Here is a 13,790-nt window from a genome sequence, read left to right on the forward strand (position 1 = left end):
AGGAATTGTTAATTTTACACAGAAGAGGAATTTTCAGATCAGCGTTTTTGAAAGACAGAATGAGAGATACTCAGGGTAGAGGCAAGGAAAGTAGTTAGGAGGCTGTTGCAGCAATGCAGGTATAAAGCAACAAAATTCTGAACTAAGAAAGCACCTGTGAGAAAGGAGAAACGGGGGATGGATCTGAATTATTTATTTAGACATCTGAGGAAAGATCCATTAGGATTGTGTGATCAGTAATTGGTGTGGAAGCTAAGGAAGAGGAGTTTAGAATAACTTCAGAAGTTTCTGGCTTTGAAGACTGGATGAATTGTGGAGCCACTAATGGAGATGGAAAGCTAAAAGAGGCAGGCTTGCAAAACCAGGTAGAAGGTGAGTTCAGTATCTATGAGAGAGCTAAGTAGAGATGCCAAGTAGGGTCAGGAACTGCGGAGAGGGGTCTGGAGTGGAGCTATAGATTTGATGTAAGCCATTTGCATTTGAGGTTACTGATGTAAATAAGCTAGCAGAGATGGAGTCTTGCTCTGCTGCCCAGGCTGGAGCGCAGTAGCGCGATCTTGGCTCACTGCAAGCCCTGCCTCCCGGGTTCACGCCATTCTCCCGCCTCAGCCTCCCCAGTAGCTGGGACTACAGGCGCCTGCCACCAGGCCCGGCTAATTTTTTGTATTTTTAGTAGAGACGAGGTTTCACTGTGTTAGCCAGAATGGTCTCGATCTCCTGGCCTCGTGATCCGCCCGCCTCAGCATCCCAAAGTGCTAGGATTACAAGCGTGAGCCACCCCGCCCAGCCTGGTAAGACAATTCTTAATATATATCACTATTTAGGAAAAGAGAAGCTTACATGAAACTTCAGATGGAACAGGGATGGGGGAAGGGAAAAAAAGAGAAGCGAGGGAAGGAAGGAAGGGGAGACAAGGAGGAACACGGGTGAGGAGAGAGCAGCTCTATAGGCAGAAAACTAAAGAGAAGTCAGGTAAGTTAAGAACTAAAATGCGCTAGTGCAGTGGCTCACACCTGTAATCCCATCACTTTGGGGAGGCCGAGGCGGGGGATCACGAGGTCAGGAGATTGAGACCAGCCTGGCCAACATGGTGAAACCTCGTCTCTACTAAAAATACAAAAAATTAGCTGGACATGGTGGCGGGCGCCTGTAGTCCCAGCTACTCCGGAGCCTGAGGCAGGAGAATGGCGTGAACCCAGGAGGCGGAGCTTGCAGTGAGCCCAGATCGTGCCACTGCACTCCAACCTGGGCAAGAGTGCAAGACTCTGTCTCAAAAAAAACAAAACAAAAAGAACGAAAATGCTTCTGTTGTATATGCAACCAAGAGTCATCGGTGAAAGCAGTTTCAATGGAGCAGTAGGGACAGGGCTGAGTAGTACCTGACTGGCAAGTAAGTGGTAGAAGATGAAGACTAGGTCAAGGGGAGTCAAAAGTACTTTGTAGGCTGTTTATCAATGACAGGAAGGAGAAAGTGAAGCATTAACTACAGAAATTTTATTTTTTAAAGAAATATATGTATGTTTATATGCTAAAGGGGAAAAACCAGTAAAATCTGAAAAACTGAAGATGCAAAATGACAGAAAAAAAATCATAGGATTTCCAGAGAAGACCAGACACAATAAAAACTTTTAACAGAAGTAACTCACTCTTCCCCCAAAACTGGAGTGAAGGAGTGAAAAGAACAAGTATGAATATAAATCAGCCCTACCAAATAATCAAAAGGTTCATATTACAAAAGCAGCAAATCAACTCCTGCCACAAACAGGCAGGCAGTGAGACCTTGGGCAGGTGATAGTTGCTTAACGGCTCTCAGACTTAGCAAGATGCAAAAGCAATCCTTTCCCTAGCTCATCTAGAACACATAGCCCATTTCCCCTCAATTACTGACTCTAGGAAGACCAAGCAACTGTGCTTTCTATATACCCTGATTAGAATGTTAGCTCCATGAAGGCATGGACTTTGCTCAATTTGTCCAGCACTATATCCTTGGTGTCTGTGTAGTACTCAAAAACTTTTGCTGTATGAATAAATATCATGTATTCAGGCTCTCCAAAATTCATCCCAGTATTTGTGAAAACCGTCTTTTATTACTACAAACCTTGTCATCTAGCTATCCACCCTTCCTGATTAAATCTAAGCCAGATCATCCTCAATGTATCATTACTTAGTCTCTTGAGAACAGTTTTTCCTACTTTTTTTTTTTTTTGAGACAGAGTTTCGCTCTTGTTGCCCAGGCTGGAGTGCAACAGCGTAATCCTGGCTCACCGCAACCTCCGACTCCCGGGTTCAAGTGATTCTCCTGCCTCAGCCTCCCAAGTAGCTGGGATTACAGGCATGTGCCACCATGCCTGGCTAATTTTGTATTTTTAGTAGAGATGGGGTTTCTCCATGTTGGTCAGGCTGGTCTCAAACTCCTGACCTCTGGTGATCTGCCAGCCTCGGCCTCCCAAAGTGCTGAGATTACAGGCGTGAGCCACTGTGCCAGGCAGTTTTTCGTACTATTAAACCATGTAGTGTTATGGCTACAGAACCCTGACAATCACAGAGGTTTGTGGGAGTACAGCTGATAGAAGAAGCAAAAGATAGCCACCCAAATTTCTATTTGGTTACTAAAAAAATAAAAGACTCAAGTGCAGTGGCTTACGCCTATATTCCCAGTACTTTGGGAAGCAGGAAGATGGCTTGAGGCCAGTTTGAGATTAGCCTGGGCAACAGAGCGAGACCCCATCTCTACAAAGAAAACAAAAAAGAAAAAAAAAGAGATACCTAGAATAGTCAAACTCAGACACACAGAGTAGAAGAGTGGTTGCCAGGGGCTGGGAGGAGGGGAGAACAGGGTATTGTTTAATGGGTACAGAATTTCAGTTTTACAAGATGAAAAGTGTTCTGTGGCTAGATGGTGGTTATAGTAGCAAAAGAAAAAAATGAGGTGGGCACAGTGGCTCACAACTGCAATCCCAGCACTTTGGGAAGCCAAGGCAGGAGGATGGCTTCAGCTTAGAAGTTTGAGATCAGCCTGGACAACAATGCAAAACCTGGTTTCCACAAAAAATACAAAAATTACCCAGGTATGGTGGCGTGCACCAGTAGTCCCAGCTACTCGGGAGGTTGAGGTGGGAGGATGGTCTGAACCCAGGAGGCAGAGGCTGCAGTGAGTAGAGATCATGCCACTGCACTCCAGTCTGGGCAACAGAGCCAGACCCTCTCTGAAAGATAATAATAATAATGGACATTAAGTACAATGCTGCTGACATGTCTTTTACTATTAAAAAAAAAAAAAAAAAAACCATGAAATGAGCACATGTATTTTTAGGTTATTTTAAACAAATTATGAGGGAGCAATAGGCTGTATAGGCTTCAGTCTCTAAAATACAAACACACAGGAGATCGAGACCAGCCTGACCTACATGATGAAACCCCGTCTCTACTAAAAATACAAAAATTAGCTGGGCGTGGTGGTGGGCGCCTGTAATCCCAGTTACTTGGGAGGCTGAGGCAAGAGTATCGCTTGAACCCGGGAGATGGAGGTTGCAGTGAGCCGAGATCGCGCCACTGCACTCCAGCCTGGGTGATGGAGTGAGACTGCGTCTCAAAAAACAAAACAAAACAACAAACAAACAAAAAACATACTTGGGAAAATTCAACTGTAGTTTTGTATTTTTTCTCTTAAAAAATATTTCTTCATTTCCTGCTGGGGTGCCAAAAAATAAAAATTTAAAGAAGAATCCCTTTGAAATACCTAATTTGAAAAGAATTAGCTGCATAATAGAGCCATAAACAAAATTCACTGAGTATTTACTTAAAAAAGAATAACCTTAAGTTGGTTCTTAGTAGTAACATCCATTGTTTTATACTGACCAATAACCACTGATGATTTTGTTATGTGCCCAGTACTATGAGGGACATCCCTCATGCATACCTGCCTCTCCATCTCCACCTCCACTACTGCAGTTATTTCCTAAAAAAATCTTTCTGATTATTGGGAGGCCGAGACAGACGGATCACAAGGTCAGGAGATCAAGACCATCCCGGCCAACATGGTGAAATCCCGTCTCTACTAAAAATACAAAAATTAGCCAGGCGTGGTGGCACGCACCTGTAGTTCCAGTTACTCAGGAGGCTGAGGCAGGAGAATTGCTTGAACCCAGGACACGGAGGCTGCAGTGAGTCACGATCGTGTCACTGCACTCCAGCCTGGGTGATAAGAGCGAGACCCTGTCTCAAAAAAAAAAAAAAAAAATCTTTCTATTATCAAACTCCCACACCACTACCAGAGTGATCACCAAGTCAAAATATACTGAGTGCCTACTTTGTGCCAGTAACCGCTCTAAGGTGCTAAGGATACAGTAATGGAATCAGACACAGTCACATTCAGAGTTCACAGTCTGGCCCAGGAGAAAGAAAAACTAAATCATGTAATTCCAGGTAGCAAAAGTGCTATGAAAAGCAAGCAAGAGGGTAAGAGGCAAGCTATTACAGACTTAAGTCAGGCAAGGCCTCTCTGAGACGAATGACATTTGACAGGTAATACTCCCCCGACTACTGTCCCAAGAATGTCTGTTTTATTGGAAAAGTAATGGTGATGTACATCCAGATGCTTCATCCCAGCAAATCTTCCATAGTCTATGAGAAGCGATTCTGTATAGTAAAGCATAAAATGATGGAGTAATAGTGAGACACACAGTGAAAAGAGAAAAGGAAGTTTTACATCCTTTGGTAGAGTAGCATAGTGTGTGTTAATACTGTGGAACTAGAAAAAGTCTCACAGAAGGGAGGTCAGTATTCAGATGCTTATAGAAAACCCTTTCCCGGTTCTTCCAGAACACACATTTCTGACTATGTCACTCTTCTCAATTCCACAGCTCTCCACAGTTAATCATGCTGGAATGAGACCCTTCATTGTGGCATTAAACTACTTTACCATTCATATTTCCCAGGGTCTCTCCACAAGTACTCAGTTTTCCAAGAAAACAAGCATTCAAGAAAACAAGAATCCTCTTCCTTCTACGTGGGTCCCCTCCCCATCAAATCTCTTTCCTATAAACTATAAGTACCTACCAAAGTCCTATCCTACAAAGCACATCTCAAATACCAACTCCTAAAGGCATGAATATGATTTCTCCAAAGAAATGGCATCTCCTGGCCAGGCACGGTGACTCATGCCTGTAATCCCAGCACTTTGGGAGGTCGAGACGGGCGGATCACGAGGTCAGGAGATTGAGACCATCCTGGCTAACATGGTGAAACCCCGACTCTACTAAAAATACAAAAAAATTAGCCAGGCATGGTGGCAGGCACCTGTAGTCCCAGCTACTGGGGACGCTGAGGCAGGAGAATCACTTGAACCCGTGAGGCAGAGCTCGCAGTGAGCCGAGATCTCGCGCCACTGCACCCTAGCCTGGGCGACAGAGACTCCATCTCAAAAAAAAAAAAAAAAAAAGAAGAAGAAGAAATGGCATCTCCTTCCTCAACTCCCTTTCCAGTCCAATTCCATATTATAGGATTCATAGCTGAAGAAACAGGCTTATTCACTTTTCTCTTATGTTTTCAATATTAGATATTCATTTATTCAATATGTAAAAGACTAAAGGAGATCTACAACTAGGCTCAGGAGAAATAGTCAACATGGGATGAAGTCCTATTTGGTATGGTTCTACGCACTAAATCCTATGGCTGGCTGGGCGAGGTGGCTCACACCTGTAATCCTCGCCCTTTGGGAGGCTGAAGTGGGAGGATCACTTATGGCCAGGAGTTTAAGACCAGCTTGGGCAACACAGCAAAACCCTGTCTTTACAAAAAAATTATAAAAGTTAGCCAGGCATGGTGGCACACGCCTGTAGTCCTAGCTGCTCAGGAGGCTGAGGCAAGAGGATTGCTTGAACCCAGGAGTTCTAGGTTACAGTGAGCTGACTGGACCACTGCACTCCAACCTGGGCAACACAGCAAGACACTGTCTCTAAAACATAAATAAAACGTGGTGGTTTCATAGGAAATCTTAATGGAATAGTAAAGTAGCACAGGCTGTGTGTAAACTATCTTTGCTACTAACTTGATATGAACCTCAGGGAAGTTATTTAGCTTCTCTGGGTTCAGTTTCCTTATCTATAAAATGGTGAGAGGCTGTGTGTGGTGGCTCACGCCTGTAATCTCAGTACTTTGGGAGGCTGAGGCAGGTGGATTACTTGAGCCCAGGAGTTTGAGACCAGCCTGAGCAACACAGCCAAACACCATCTTAAAAAAAAAAAAAAAGATGAGACTATCACCTATCTCAAGGGTTGGTGTGAAAAATTAAGTTCATACACAAAAATGTACTTGTTCAATACGTCAGCTGCCAACTTGTTTTTCATTAGATTATTGTTTCTGAAGACCCAATTTCTTCATCGGTAAATTGAGACTATCAGACTTCTTTCAACTCAGGTATTTCACACATAAGTGCCACAAAAACACTGAAGATGTCAGAGATCACCATGAGCTAACAGGCAGGGGTAAGCGTCATAAAAGAGCCAGAAGCCAGGCTAGGCACAGAAAGATGCAAGCTGGGTAGAGACGTGCAGAGGATGACATTCTAGGGAGAAAGACTGAACTAGCGAAGGCTAGGAAGTGAGAATAAATGTGGAACACGCTTATAAGGGAAGACGATTTAGCTAGTTTGTGTTTTTGGCAATGGTGGAAAATAAGATATGATCTAAATGACTTTAAATATAGTGGACTAAAAACAACTGATTATATAAACCACATTACTTTATCACTTGCATTTTTGGAGGTGGAAGAAAGAGTTCTAGTGACAGTGATTAGCATCTACTCTACATAATACCTTGAGAGTATCTCACACACTATATAGAGGTCAGTTCTTTAATGAGAATCTATATAAAAACTCAAGAATGTAATCACATTCTTCTAAACCAAATATAAGTAAATGCTAGGTTATGGTTATTTTAGAAGCATCCCTTCTCTTGTCAGCTTAAAGCAACTGAGAGCTGATTATGTGACTATCAATGTAACAAAACAAATTTAAATAACTGCACTCCTCTCTTATATTAAATTGCTACAATATAAATCAGATATTATCATTCCTCTGATCCAAACCCTGAGATCCTTCTTAATAGCCTAAAAGGCTCTGGTTGTTCCGCTCACTCCCTTCCCCCAATTCTTCCCAGACTTTACCTCCTAATACTCCCTCAGCTCACAGTGCTCCAAACGCATTGGTCTTCACACTCTTAACGGGCCAGCTTTGTCCTTCTCAAGGCCTTTATATTTGTTACTCTCTAGCTTGGAACGTTCCTTTCCCCAGATAAACATAGGCTCACTCCTCCTTCTAGTCCGCTTAAACATAAGCTTGCCTGTAGGGACTTCCTTGACCACTTTATTGCAAATTCTAACAACACCTCCCCAACCCCCTTTCCAGCTTTCTTTATCCTAAGGTACTGATCATCTTCTAACATTCAGTATAATTTAGGTATTTCTTTGCCTCTCCTTGCGCTACTAGAAAGTTAAGTTTCACAAAGGCAGGGGTCTAACACCATTCCCATCACCTAGAACGGCGCTAGAGAATAGGCACCAATAAAAACATCCCTTGAATGAATGAACTGTACATTAGGCATTGTGTAAATGCCTCTTCCAGGTACAGAAAGACACACTTTCTTTTCCCAGCTGTAAAAGTCTAAATGTTAATTTTTGTACAAAACACTCACTGCTCACCTCCTATACGCCAGAACTGAGCCAGGCTCTGCAAAGTGACTTAAGACATAGTCCCTGCCTTTTAGGAAGTCCTGGGTGTGTATATGAGGGAGGACAGACATAGAAACATCATTCACAAAAAGAATATACAGGAAATTGGATAACTGCCTATAGGAGTGTAGGCAACAGGGAAATTCTCAGTGATGAAAATATAATTCCCCGAAACTCTCGAGAGCTTCTCCTATGTTTTTGATGCATATGTTTGCAACTCCACATAAATTATTTATTCACATCAGATAGGCTTTCAAATAGGCCGCAAAAAAGTTTGTGTGACTACAGTGATGCTAATAATCGACCTACTCAAGGCTGCACAAAGATCATCGCTTATCTTTTCACTCCTCTCATTTGGCAGCTTTTGTCTATCAGGACCCCAAATTCGGAAGCCTGCATCTCCCAAGCGCTGCCTCCTTGGGCCAGAATTCTCCCCGCGCTATCCCTGCCTCGGAGCCGGGCACCCTGCAAATCCCTTTCCTAGGCGAATGGGCGCCGCCTCCGGAAAGCCGCCAACTGGGCCTCGGTAAGACTTGCGAGGGAAGCGGGAGCTGTGGGAGGGCGACGCGGCTAGGAAGGAACCCTCGAGGCCTCTGCCCGCACTCCCACCCCTTCCCAGCACCCCGGCCGCCGGGGCCCTGAGGCTCTGCCGACTCTTTGTTAAGCAAGGCCGCAGTTCCTCCGCCCTCGCTAGGCCCAGCAGTTGCCTCCAGTGCCCCTAAGGACTAGCGGCCCTGCGTCCAAAACCCCCACGCACAAACCTGCTGCTATGGCTGCAGCCGCAGCTGCTACCACCGCCGGCACGGAGAGAATCCCGCGGCCCAAAGTACGCGCTGTCCCAGCCCGGTCCCGCCGCGCTCCTTCCTCTCCGCCCCCTTCGCCGCCGCCGCCGCCACCGCCGCCGCCGCCGCCGCCACCGCCGCCACCGCCTCACGGCCCGTTGCTGAACGGGGGAGGGGAACAAAAACCCGACATGCGCAGTGAGGAGTGCGCGGGCCGAAGGGCGGGGCCGGGGCTTACGACTCCCGGAAGGCGCCTGACCTTAAAGCTCCAGAACGCCTCCCAAAGCTCCTCAGATACTCTGACAGGAAACTGCTAGTTGGGTGGACAGAGTTCATGACCCGTCTAGAAAGTGGGTCTGGGAATGAAGAAAAAGTGGCGTCAGGGGGCTGGTCAAAAAATCCCCAGAGAAAACGGGTTGGGCAGAAACCACATTTACATGAACATGCCTATCATTTAAACTCTGGTCCGTTGCAAATACTACTACAGCGACACTCTTGCCTTTGGCCACGTGATTCCGCACAGCATCACCACCTTTAGCTTCCGGAGCACCGGTTCCGTGTGACGTCAACTTGACGGAACCCTACGGAGGAGGATTGGTATAGGCGAGAGCAGTTCCGGCCCAGGGGCGGGGATTATGTAATTTTCCCAGAAGCCCCACCTCGCCTCAGCTGGGCGGGGAAGAGGGAGGTCTCGCGCTGTCACCGGTGTTGCGTCCCGCCCCGCACACTGCGCGCAGGCGCTGACGAGCCGCTCGCATTCTTCGTAACGGACGGCGGAGGCTACGTGAAGAGAGGCGCGGCCTGACTGAGCTACGGTTCTGGCTGTGTCCTAGAGGCATCCAGGGCAGTAAAACAGCTGCGATCGCGGAGGCTGCGGCCAGGCCGAGAGGCAGGCGGGGCAGGGGTGGCGGACGCAGGGCGCTGGGCCGGATTTCGGCCTTGGCCACAGGTAAGGAGCGGGCCAGGACGCGCTTGTCGGCGGAGCCGGCCCAGGCCGAGCGGTGACTCTGAGTTGCTTGGCCTGTAGCCCGGTCCGGTTGAGATAATTGTAATGGTTTAGGGGAACTTTCCCACGGAGCTGTGAGCAAATGATAGCCAGAAGGGCAGAGTTAGAGGAAATGTACAGTGTGTGCCGCAGGATGACATTAGGATGTATTGATTCTCTTGGGTGGGGAGAAACTAGGCGAGGGGGTTTAATAGAAGCAAAAACCTCTGTGGCCAGTCTCCTCTGGAGGTTTCTAGCATGAAACGTGTTTGTATCCAACACGTATAAGGAGACAGAGGAAAGTCTGCATGATTTCCAGAATACTCGTTCTGGCCGTTGTCAGAAAGGCCTAATCTAAAATGACAACAAGGAATAATGGCCTCACTCAGTCCTCTTCTCTCAAGTCTGGACTCAGTCGCTGAGGAACTATTGGATGAGCTTGCAGAAAATAATCAAGCCAGACTTGTCAGTGATTGTGTGAATTTTCCTTGGTTCTGCGTTGCTTGCTTCAGGAGTCATAGAGGCTGGGTGGCCTGGCAAGAACTTGTGCATTTGAGAACTGAGTTAACAGGTGCAGCAGAGACTTCTAAGGGGGAAGGCCAAGGTAAAAATGGCTTGGATGATTGTAACCTAAATAACCTCGAAGGATCTCCATTATAGTGCTGAGTTTATCTCAGAAGTGTTTCTATGGTGTGAATATTCTAAGTGGAAATTCAATTTGAAATGATCAGATCTTTTGGTAGGCTGTTAATCGAGTTGACTGTTCCAGTGTTAACTTTTAGTTACTTATATTTGAAAAAAAAGTTTTAAGAGTAGGATTTGAAAAGGAGGCCGGGCGCGGTGACTCACGGCTGTAATCCCTGCACTTTGGGAGGCCGAGGTGGGCGGATCACGACGAGGTCAGGAGATCGAGACCATCCTGGCTAACACAGTGAAAGTCCGTCTCTACTAAAAATACAAAAAAATTAGCCAGGCGTGGTGGTGGTGGGCGAGTCCCAGCTACTTGGGAGGCTGAGGCAGGAGAACGGCGTGAACCCGGGAGGCGGAGCTTGCAGTGAGCCGAGATAGTGCCACTGTACTCCAGCCTGGGCGACAGAGCGAGACTCCGTCTCAAAAAAAAAAAAAAAAAAAGGAAAAAAAGAAAAGGAAAACACTGACGATGAAGTATTTTAACTTAAAGGGTGTTCATTATGCATCGTGAAAGAAAGAAACAGGAACTAATATTTATTGAGAGCCTTATATGCGCCAGGCAGTGTATTAAAACTTCGTACATATCTCCCGTAATACCCACTGCAGCCCTAAGAGGCAAGTGGCAAATGGTATCCCTTTTTTGTATGTGGAGAACAGGGAATTTTAAGTAATTAGGCTAAGGTCATATTGCTAGTAAATGGTAGAACTGACATTTTATTTTATTGTTTATTTATTTTTTTGAGACAGAGCCTCACCCTGTTGCCCAGGCTGGAGTGCAGTGGCGCAATCTTGGCTCATTACAACCTCCATCTCTCGGGTTCAAGCGATTCTCCTGCCTCAGCCTCCTGAGTAGCTGGGATTACAGGTGTCTGCCACCACGCCCAGCTAATTTTCGTACTTTTAGTAGAGGTGGGGTTTCACTATGTTGGCCAAGCTGGTCTCGAGCTCCTGACCTCAAATGATCCACCCATCTCAGCCTCCCAAAGTGCTGGGATTACAGGCGTGGACCACCACGCCCAGCCTACAGCTGACATTTTAAGCAAATTATAATTCCACCAAAGTATGTTCTCTTTTTCCATATTTCTTCCACTTTTGACCAAATATTACAACATGAGAACTAGAGGGAAATTCTAGAAAAAGTAGAAGAGAAACTTTAACGGGTAGTAATTTAGAGGACTGAAGACCCTTAGGTCTGGTGGAAGTGGAAAATATACATTCCGGAGTTTTAAAACATTCATTAGTAACTAAAGATGGTTAAAGGAAGCTAGGGATGTTTAGAGACACATCCCAAACCTCTTTGAGGTTGGTGTTCACAAAGTGGCATGCTTTTCCATAGAATGTCCCTTGATACTAACCTGAAGGATCAACTAGTATAGAAAGGATGTTTAGTCCTCCCTTGATATCTGTGGGGGATTGGTTCCAGGACCCCTTGAGAATACCAAAATCCATGGATACTCAAGTCCTTTATATAAAATGGTATAGTATTTACGTATAACCTATGCATCTCCTACCATATACTTTATCTCTAGATTACTTATAATACCTAATTTAATTGTATTTTTTAAAATTGTTCTTCCCTCCAAATATGTTCAATCTGTGGTTGGTTGAATCCACAGATGTGGAACCCGTGGTTAGGGCCTACTGTACTGTTGACCTATCCTTTATGGCATTTCTCAAAATCATTTGTACCTTTCAAATTTTGTGAACTTTCATTCTTTAATTCTAAAAACATTTAATATCTTTCTTTGTTTTTTTGTTTTTTTTTTTTTTGGAGACAGAGTCTCGCTGTGTCACCCAGACTGGAGTGCAGTGGCGTGATCTCGGCTCACTGCAATCTCCGCCTCCCGAGTTTAAGCAATTTTCCTGCCTCAGCCTCCCAAGTAACTGGGATTACAGGTGTGCACCACCATGCCCAGCTGATTTTTTGGTATTTTTAGTCAAGATGGGATTTCACCATGTTGGCCAGGCTGGTCTCGAACTCCTGACCTCCAGTGATCTGACCATATTGGCCTCCCAAAGTGCTGGGATTATAGGTGTGAGCCACTGCGCCCAGCCTTTAAGAGCATTTAATTGCATTTAATTTCTTGAGCATCCATGGATTGCAAGGCATTGGACAATACCTTTGATATTAAACTGATTTCTTTAAGAAGTTTCAGTGCTGTAAATGAGATTTAGAATACTGTCCGTCCCAGAGCATCTTCAAAGAGTAGTACATATTTCCCTTTGCCGTACTCTCACCTCTGTTAATACTCAACTCACTGCATTATGGCTTCCATCCTTACCACTTCCCAGCAGTTGCCAGTAATGATTTCATCATGACCTGGCCCCTGAGGGCCTTTCCAGCCTTCTTTCTCCCACTTGAGTCTACAAACCCAATGCTCTATCATACCAGGCTCCTAAAATATGCCATTTCAGGCCTCCATGCCACACCTGTTCCTCAGTCTGCAATGCCTCTTCTCAAGTGACAAAAGTACACTACAGAAAAAAAAAAAAAAAAAATTAGGCTGGGCACGGTGGCTCATCCCTGTAATCCCAGCACTTTGGGAGGCCGAGGCAGGCAGATCACCTGAGGTCAGGAGTTCGAGACCAGCCTGGCCAACATGGTGAAACCCCATCTCTACTTAAACTACAAAAAAATTAGCTGGGCATAGTGGTGAGTACCTATAATCCCAGCTACTCAGGAGGCTGAGACAGAAGAATCGCTTGAACCCAGGAGACAGAGGTTGCAGTGACCCGAGATCACACCACTACACTCCAACCTGGGCTACAGAGCGAGACTCTGCCTCAAAAAAAGAAGTAAAATAAATATGAAGAAAAATAAAGACAAAATACCCACAATTCTACTATATAAGCTAACTACTATTTGTATGTAAATATATGTTTTTCTAAACCAAACTTGTCCAACCCATGGCCTGCAGGCCGCATGTGACCCAGTACAGCTTTGAAAGTAGCCTAACACAAATTCGCAAACTTTGTTAAAACATTATGAGATATTTTTTAGCTGATCGACTATTATTAGTGTGTTTTATGTGTGGCCCAAGACAATTATTCTTCTTCCCATGTGGCTCAGGGAAACCAAATAATTGGACACCCCTGTTAAACTTTTTTGTTTTGTTTTTCTTTATCTTTTTTTTTTTTGAGATGGAGTTTCACTCTTGTTGCCCAGGCTGGACTGCAGTGGCACTGTCTCGGCTCACTACAACCTCCACCTCCTGATTCAAGCGATCCTCCTGCCTCAGTCTCCCAAGTAGCTGGGATTACAGGCGCCTGCCACCATGCCCGGCTAATTTTTGTATTTTTAGTAGAGATGAGTTTTTACCATGTTGGTCAGGCTGGCCTCAAACTCCTGACCTCAGGTGATCTGCCCACCTTGGCCTCCGAAAGTGCTGAGATTATAGGTGTAAGCCATCGCACCCAGCCAAACCTTTTTCTTTATGTGCATTTGCTTCTGAAACAATCTGGGTTTCACCTTCATTTGTAACTTTTTTTTTTTTTTTTTCCGTTTAGACAGGGCCTTGCTCTGTTGCCCAGGTTGTAGTGCAGTGGTGCAGTCATGGCTCACTGAAGCCTCAACCTCCTGGGCCCAGGTGATTCTCCCACCTCGG

General features: G+C 45.4%; 2 protein-coding genes across 4 annotated transcripts in view; one reads left to right on the forward strand and one right to left on the reverse strand.

Moving 5' to 3' along the window:
* DDX42 (DEAD-box helicase 42) overlaps positions 1–8,691 on the reverse strand; it is a 47,461-nt gene extending 38,770 nt beyond the window's left edge. Inside the window, exon 1 of the mRNA XM_037993595.2 lies at positions 8,490–8,691. The gene's annotated coding sequence lies outside the window, so the exon portion shown is untranslated. The remainder of the gene's footprint in view (positions 1–8,489) is intronic.
* Positions 8,692–9,264: 573 nt separating this feature from the next.
* The window catches only part of CCDC47 (coiled-coil domain containing 47), a 29,024-nt gene continuing 24,498 nt past the window's right edge, over positions 9,265–13,790 (forward strand). For all 3 annotated transcript variants that reach the window (XM_008012144.3, XM_008012146.3, XM_008012147.3), the window contains exon 1: positions 9,265–9,459. The gene's annotated coding sequence lies outside the window, so the exon portion shown is untranslated. The remainder of the gene's footprint in view (positions 9,460–13,790) is intronic.

The sequence above is a fragment of the Chlorocebus sabaeus genome, chromosome 16 (genome assembly GCF_047675955.1).
Source record: "Chlorocebus sabaeus isolate Y175 chromosome 16, mChlSab1.0.hap1, whole genome shotgun sequence".
In the NCBI taxonomy this organism is placed as follows: domain Eukaryota; kingdom Metazoa; phylum Chordata; class Mammalia; order Primates; family Cercopithecidae; genus Chlorocebus; species Chlorocebus sabaeus.